Genomic DNA, 7,206 nt, shown 5'->3' on the forward strand with positions numbered 1-7,206 from the left:
GCTTTGGATAGACCTGCTATGTTTAAATGTGCTATTTAAATAAATGTATTATTGCAGATATGTTTTTGCAAATGCGCTTTGTCTTAATATTGGTTGAATATGGTTTCAAACCTTTTATACAAGATGCAAGGAAAACATTCATTTAAACGGTAGGTAAAATATTAATATATAGTAAATTATAAATATGAATACTAGTTTTTTTATTGTCTACACCTTGAATAGGGTACACATCTTTAATCGTAATTTTCAGTCATTTTTAAATACATTTTCTCATCATCATTTCACAAATTTCATTTAATGTTTTAATGAGTATAATCGTAATATTTTACAGCCTGAACTTATCCTAAATTAAACAATGTAAATATTAATAAGCAGTGAAGCACTTTTGTTAAAAAAAAAATAATATATATATATATATATATATAAATTATATTTATATATATATATAAATTATATTTATATATTTCTAATAATAAAGAGATATAATTTTTGCAATGAAATGTGAATTCTTTTACTTTATGCTCGCATAATATATATATGATAAAATTTCAAAGTTTATATACTTCTTATATTCAGATTATATATATAATCTCATTCACACAATGTCTTCAATACACCTCTTGTATGATGAGACATTTTCTCATCATACAAGAGGTGTATTGAAGACATTGTGTGAATGAATTACATTGTCAATGTAGTTTTATTTGTCACTGGCCCTGAATGTCATTATTGGCTTTTGAAAGCAATGCTTAAAAGCACTTTTTTTCTTTCCCATCATCAAGGCCTTTTTCTGTTTAGATCCTCAACTACATGCACAGAAAACTCGGATGAAGAGCTTCCTAAGCAGCAGATGATAAGCCAGGCTTTTTCTGCAAGTCTGTCCCTCTCAGGCGCCGAAAGGCTTAGTAAGAGAGAAGATGTAGTCTCTGACTGCGTAACAAGATCAGGACAGAGTTTATGATCCTGTGGGACTCCCCTCATTCCTGTCAATGACGCGGAACGCTTGATCCCGTGGCATTAGACCTCCCTGTTTGAGTTAATACCCCGGGTAAAGCTGTTTTATTCTGGCCTTAGAGTATAATGCTTCTGCAAGTGTGTGAGGTGGAGTCGTGGAGGCCTGGGACCGCAGCTGGTCATCGAATCTGTCCTTTGTAATCCTTTGTATCTGTTTTATCAAATAAATATATACACTCCTGGGGGGAAAAAAACTGGGCCAAGTCCAAAATGGCTAAACACTAAGCTTTTAATTTGTCTCAACCAGAAATTATCGGTACGGAAATTAGCAAAAATAAAGCAAATGCACTACTTAAAAATCCATTGCTGTCTCAGAAAAACATCAAAGACAGAATGAAGTTTTTGTGCTGAGCGATGAATCACAAAGAAACACGAGTTGCATGGTGATGCTCCAGAGCGGTGTCTTTGAAAATCTGCGGAGAAATATAATAATAATAAATGCATCTCTACCACAGTGAAGCATTGAGGAAGAGTGTCATTGTGTGGAAGCCTTTTTAACTGCTGGCATTGGTGAGCTACTTCACTGAGAAAAGTCATTTAATGCTTTGGAGTTGAGCAGATTATTGCAGAATGGCTTGCTTCCCACAAATGAAAAGTTGTTTTCTAAAGAGGAATGATCAGATGTTATTTTTCATCAAGGCAATACTCCTGCCCGAGTTGCAAAGACAACCAAGAAGTGGCTTGAGAACAAATCCATCAGGCTCATGTTTGGGCATGGTCAGAGTCCAGATTTGAACCGTATAGTGAATATTTGGTCTCACATTAAACTCCAAAGAAGGAGACATTTTACAACAACTCATGAACTGTTTGAAGTGGAACAACACTGACTCTTCTTCATGTAAAAAGCAGTCTGCAAGTTTACCCACACGGCTTAGACATTTAAAGAAAACAAAGTGGAACACTATTCCATACTAAGTAACTTTATCTACAATATTGGTGCAAGTATTGCTAATTTCCTGACCAGTGATTTGTGATTAAAATGGTTGGATTGACATTAACTTTTTTGTTCACCAGCCACTGTGGCCAGTGGTTTTCCAAAGTTACTTGCCACTCAGCATTTTCACTGGCCACAAGTTTGACATTGATACCATGGGGAAAAACTGCCATATAGATATTTTTAATATTACCTCATAATTTGGCAGCTGGTATATTAGGCTGCTGTCACTTTAAGACCTGAAACACAGATCTATTATACTGTTACACATGCGTTTTCTTTCTCAACTTTTTACGTTAAAACCTGTGTTTACGTAAATACTCACCAAGACAGGCATTTTGACATTATTTTGTGTGTATTTGACTGTTTAAGCGCAATAAGCAGCAAAAACTTTGGGTGTGAGCACAAAATCTGTGGGAATGAGTAAAATCATCCGGAATACGCTCCCATGCCGAAATTCAAGCCCTGTTACAGCAGCAACAATATTCATCCTGAGCAAATTAAACGAGTGAGTGAGAGGAGGGTGTGTGTGTGTGTGTGTCAACTCGCTGACGGAGATGAGAGAGCGAGAAAGCACAGCTGCTATCGTATATATTCTGTGGGAAATTAGTTTTGGAATCATTTCAGATTTTTCAGTATCGATGTATTTCGAAAAAACTATATTTTTTACAACACTACATTGCACTTAGTTTATTTTTTCAGATGCCTTTTTAAAAGACTACAATTGAAAAGTGTATATTATATATAAAATTCAACCTGCCAAAGTGGCTAGTAGGAGGGACTGTGTTACACGCCACTGCTGAAATCCACCTGGCGGGTGTTGGTGTCAAGCCCTGGTTAAGACCATTAAAAAAACACTAAATATTGAAATATTATACATCAGTGTTTGTCAGAATCAACCGTACATCTGAAACTGTCATGGTTTTTAATGCATCATACACAGAGGGGTCCATCTGGCCCTTGGTTTGAATGGCAGGTGATCCCTGCATGCTCCTTCCCCTCCCATATGGATGCGGTTGTGGCTCTTTGAGAGAGTTCACACAGGGCTTTGGCTCTGTGACTTTGCTTTGGAGAGAATGGCATCTCTCGAGGACTCAACTTGACAAGCTTGTTGTGTTTGCCATCAGAGAGACCATTAATGAGATGGAAGCCACAGAAAGAATTGAGATCATGCATTTTGTGGATAAGAATTTACAGCATCCCCCCCCCCCCCCCCCCCCCCCCAATGGATTGAGAATGTGTGCAATGCATGATTGCATATGAACGTGTGTGTGTGTGTGTGTTCACTCTTAAATGCCGCCCAGTAAAGGCCTTTTTGCAGAGTCAGACCCCAGTCAATTCACCTCCAATTACTGACAGTCTTTACCCTTTGCAAGGAAAATGTCACAGTATTGACTCAACATTGTTTCTCCCTTGTGGGTTGCCGGGCAGATTTTCAAATGCACTTAAATTTTTCTTTCCCCCCTCCCTTTTAAAAGATACGTAGCATTTATTAAAGTTATGAAAGATAAATTAGTATGGCTATTCCAAATGGATTTTATATGTGTTCTTTTATAATATGCGTCCTGCAGTAACCGGTTAGGACACACAGAGCCCCGTCGGTCATTAATAATAGTGTTATTTGGTCACAGTAACTGTGCGCATCGCTTAATGCTAGAGGAAGTTCGGGTAGTACATCTTTGGGTCACTCAACTGTAACATAAAAATCTCAATAATTAAATCATCCAGATGCACATACAGTAGTCTAAACCATATCAACATAAAAACAGCAAAAACATGGAAGATATAAGAGCTAGGGGTGCTTCCACAGAGACGCAGGTCAGACATGAGGGTATCTCTCTCCAACTATTTTTATGTCTCTCTCCATTGTTCTGTCATAAAGTCCATTTGACAGCCCTCTAAGAGCCCTCCAAAAGAGATCACTGACAAAAGCCCTACTAAAACATAATTAAATATTTCATTTATTCAGTGGCTGTTAACAGGATAATCCACCCACAAATTAAAATTCTTTCATTAATTACTCACCCTTGTGTCGTTCCAAACCCACTTTCGTACATCTTCAGAACACAAATGAAGATCTTTTTAATGAAATCTGAGAGCTTTATGTACCTCCACTGAAGAGACACAATCACTTTATATGATGAACAGATTGAATTTAGGCTTTTATTTACATATAAACATTCATCAACTCACACATCAGTTGTGGTAAACGGAAGCTCAAGCGTGTTCCCTTGGTGTGCGAGAAGCAATGAGGTTCATTCTCGTGTCGTGTTATGGAAAATGTTTGATCTTCCGCAAGAACCAATTAAGTTCTTTCTTACATGTCATGTTTGAGCTTCCGCAAGAACCAATGACGTTCATTCTCGTGTTACAAAGCATGTTTGAGCTTCTGCAAGAACCAATGAGGTTCATTCTCGTGTTACAAAGCACGTTTGAGCTTCTGCAAGAACCAATGAGGTCCATTCTCGTGTTACACAGCACGTTTGAGCTTCTGCAAGAACCAATGAGGTTCTTTCTCATGTTACGCAGCACGTTTTACCTTCTGCAAGAACCAATGAGGTTTCTTCTCGCGCGTCAAGCATATAAAGCGATTGAGCCTCTTCAGAATTTTTTTACTAAACCGTTCAATTCATATGAACTAGTTTTACAATCTCTTTATAAACTTTAATATAAATGACATTTTCACTAGAATGGTGTAGTTACGGCATCTCCCCGCAGGGGCTAACTGGAGCAAGAGGGCAGTTGGCTAGAGGGGACACTCTCATTCTAGAGCAGTGGTTCTTAACCCTGACTCAAAGATCCACAACCCCACCCCTGTGGTCCAACATAATATTCAAAGCCCTCATATGATTATTGTCAAATATTTCCATAAAAACATTTTTTTTTTTTTTACATAAAAAAATGACTCACATCACCATCACCCTAAGTTGACATTTTTGTGATGTTTGCTCAAGTTTTCAACTATTTACCACTGTAAACACTGTATCACTGTATTATGTTTCACAGATAAGTGCACTGTTTTGTGTTTTTCAAGTGTTCTGAGTGCTATCTGTCAGTGGACTGTGGACTTATAGCACATTAAAGAGTGCTTTGGTTAGAACCTCTAACCAAAAGTGCAAAAGTTCACCAATCGAGTGCACTTGTTCATCTTCACCCCGGGAATATTTATGACATTGGCTGCTCTCTTGGTTCTCACACTTTGTTGATTTTACTTGGCAACAGTAAAGTCTAAAGTGATTCTGTCTGCATGTTTGCGCGATGACAGGAGCACTGGAGCCAGACAAAACATGCCCTCTCATGATTCAGAGCTGTAAAAAGTGAACAATTTACAACAAATGCTCAGAGCCACTCCGATCTTGTTAACATGCACCATCTACTTAGTCCGGTAACGATTCCGGCCTGATTAATTCGTTACTCTAAAAAGAGAGGAGAGGGGAAAAGGATACAATGATGTGGGGTGGGGTATCTCACTGGAGATGTGACCCAAGATGAGGAGACAGGTCACGACTGCTCTAGTGATAGTCATGGTAACCTTGGACAAATTGGGAAGGACAGACGATGGTTGTCCTTCTGAAGAATCCTGAAAGACATGGGCTTTTAGTTTCTCTAATAGTCCTCTTCTATTTAAAGTGCACATTATTTGAGGCCATCTAAATGCTAATATACTTCTAAATGTTGATCTGACATTGATGACTTATCCTGCACTAATTTTTTTTCCAATAACATGTTCTCTCTTCTTATACTACCTGCCAGCAACAACAATAGTGAGAAGCAAATAAGAGTAAATGTATAATTACACTGTAACACAGACACCTTAAAATAAAGTGTAACCAAAACATTTATCCTCAATCTTTTGAAAATGCTCTCAAGTAAATACCTAACTAATTCAAGGTGTCAAGGTTTAAGCATGTTTCAGTTTGCCCCTGAAATTTTATCCATTGATACCCATTTAAAAGTGGTTGCGTATTACAGCCAAATATTTGTTACATTCATATTTATAGTGAAGTGAGTGAACCCATCTAATCTTTCAATGAACTCCTGGAGCATATAAGCAACCACTCGCCTTGCTCTGGCATCAGCTGATTTGGCATCCCTCCACCTCCCCAACTCCACCAACATAATTTAGGAATCTTGCTACAGTACCATACTCATCTTCCAAGGTGGGTAAATCTAAACTCGAGTAAGCTGCTTCCTCAAGCTCATTTCCTGCCAAATACTTTTAACCTTATATCTTAAAGGGGTGGTAACGCCCTTTTCACAAAATTTAAAATAAATCTCTGATGTCCCAGAGATGTATGTGAAGTTTTATCTCAAAATACCCCACAGATATTTTTATATAGAATGTTAAAGTTGTCACTTTTTGAGGGTGAGCAAAAACGCTTTGTTTTGTGTCTGTCCCTTTAAATGCAAATGAGCTGCTGCTCCCGGCACAGGGGGCGGAGCTACAACAGCTTGAACTCACACAGACATGCACTGAAAATTGAAAAACTTTTAGCCTTTTATCTTCAGACGGGAGTCAGAAAGATGGAGAGACTCAAGAAGGGACAGCATGTACAACATTTCTGAATGGTTATTTGATGAATTTATGTAGCTTATGTGTGGTTAACTTCTAGTCATTGATTAGCAAATTCTGTCATGATAATCTATAAATCGTGTTCCGGGGGTGGGTTTTATGTACATTTTAGTCTTAGTGATGTCACTAACCCGGGAGGAATGTTGTGTAGTCCCTACCAGCCGTTTGTTGTCTAACACAAAAAAAGCTTTTTCTTTCAAAGATATATTCCTTTGCTTTGAACTTTGAGCGTCGCAACTTTGCAGATGTTGTTTATGCTCAAAGAGCAACATTACACACTTACTAAAGTTAGAAAAGTGAAATCATAATCAACCAGCCCTTTAAAGATTATAATGAACAAACTCGTAAATTAGAGTAGATGTTTTCAGTCGCTTAATTTTTTAAAGGGGTCATGACATGTTTTTTTTAATTTTATTATTATGTTCCCTTAGGTGCAATTATAGTATTACTATAGTTTTTTTTACAAAAAACTTTTAAAATGTAGTGATTTATGACCTTTTCCCACCCTGTTTCTCATCCTCTGATTCAAACAGTCTGTTTTGGGGGTGTTTCCCTTTAAGAGTTCAGTGTTAACGCCCACTGTTATGATTGGCTAACGTCAGTGCCTATGCATCAATTATTAACGCCCCCAGCCTGAACGTTTGCGGATTCAGCGGATTTAAAAAGTAGTTTAAAGTTTTTAATT

The sequence above is a fragment of the Phoxinus phoxinus genome (assembly GCF_949152265.1).
Source record: "Phoxinus phoxinus genome assembly, chromosome: 23".
In the NCBI taxonomy this organism is placed as follows: Eukaryota; Metazoa; Chordata; class Actinopteri; order Cypriniformes; family Leuciscidae; genus Phoxinus; species Phoxinus phoxinus.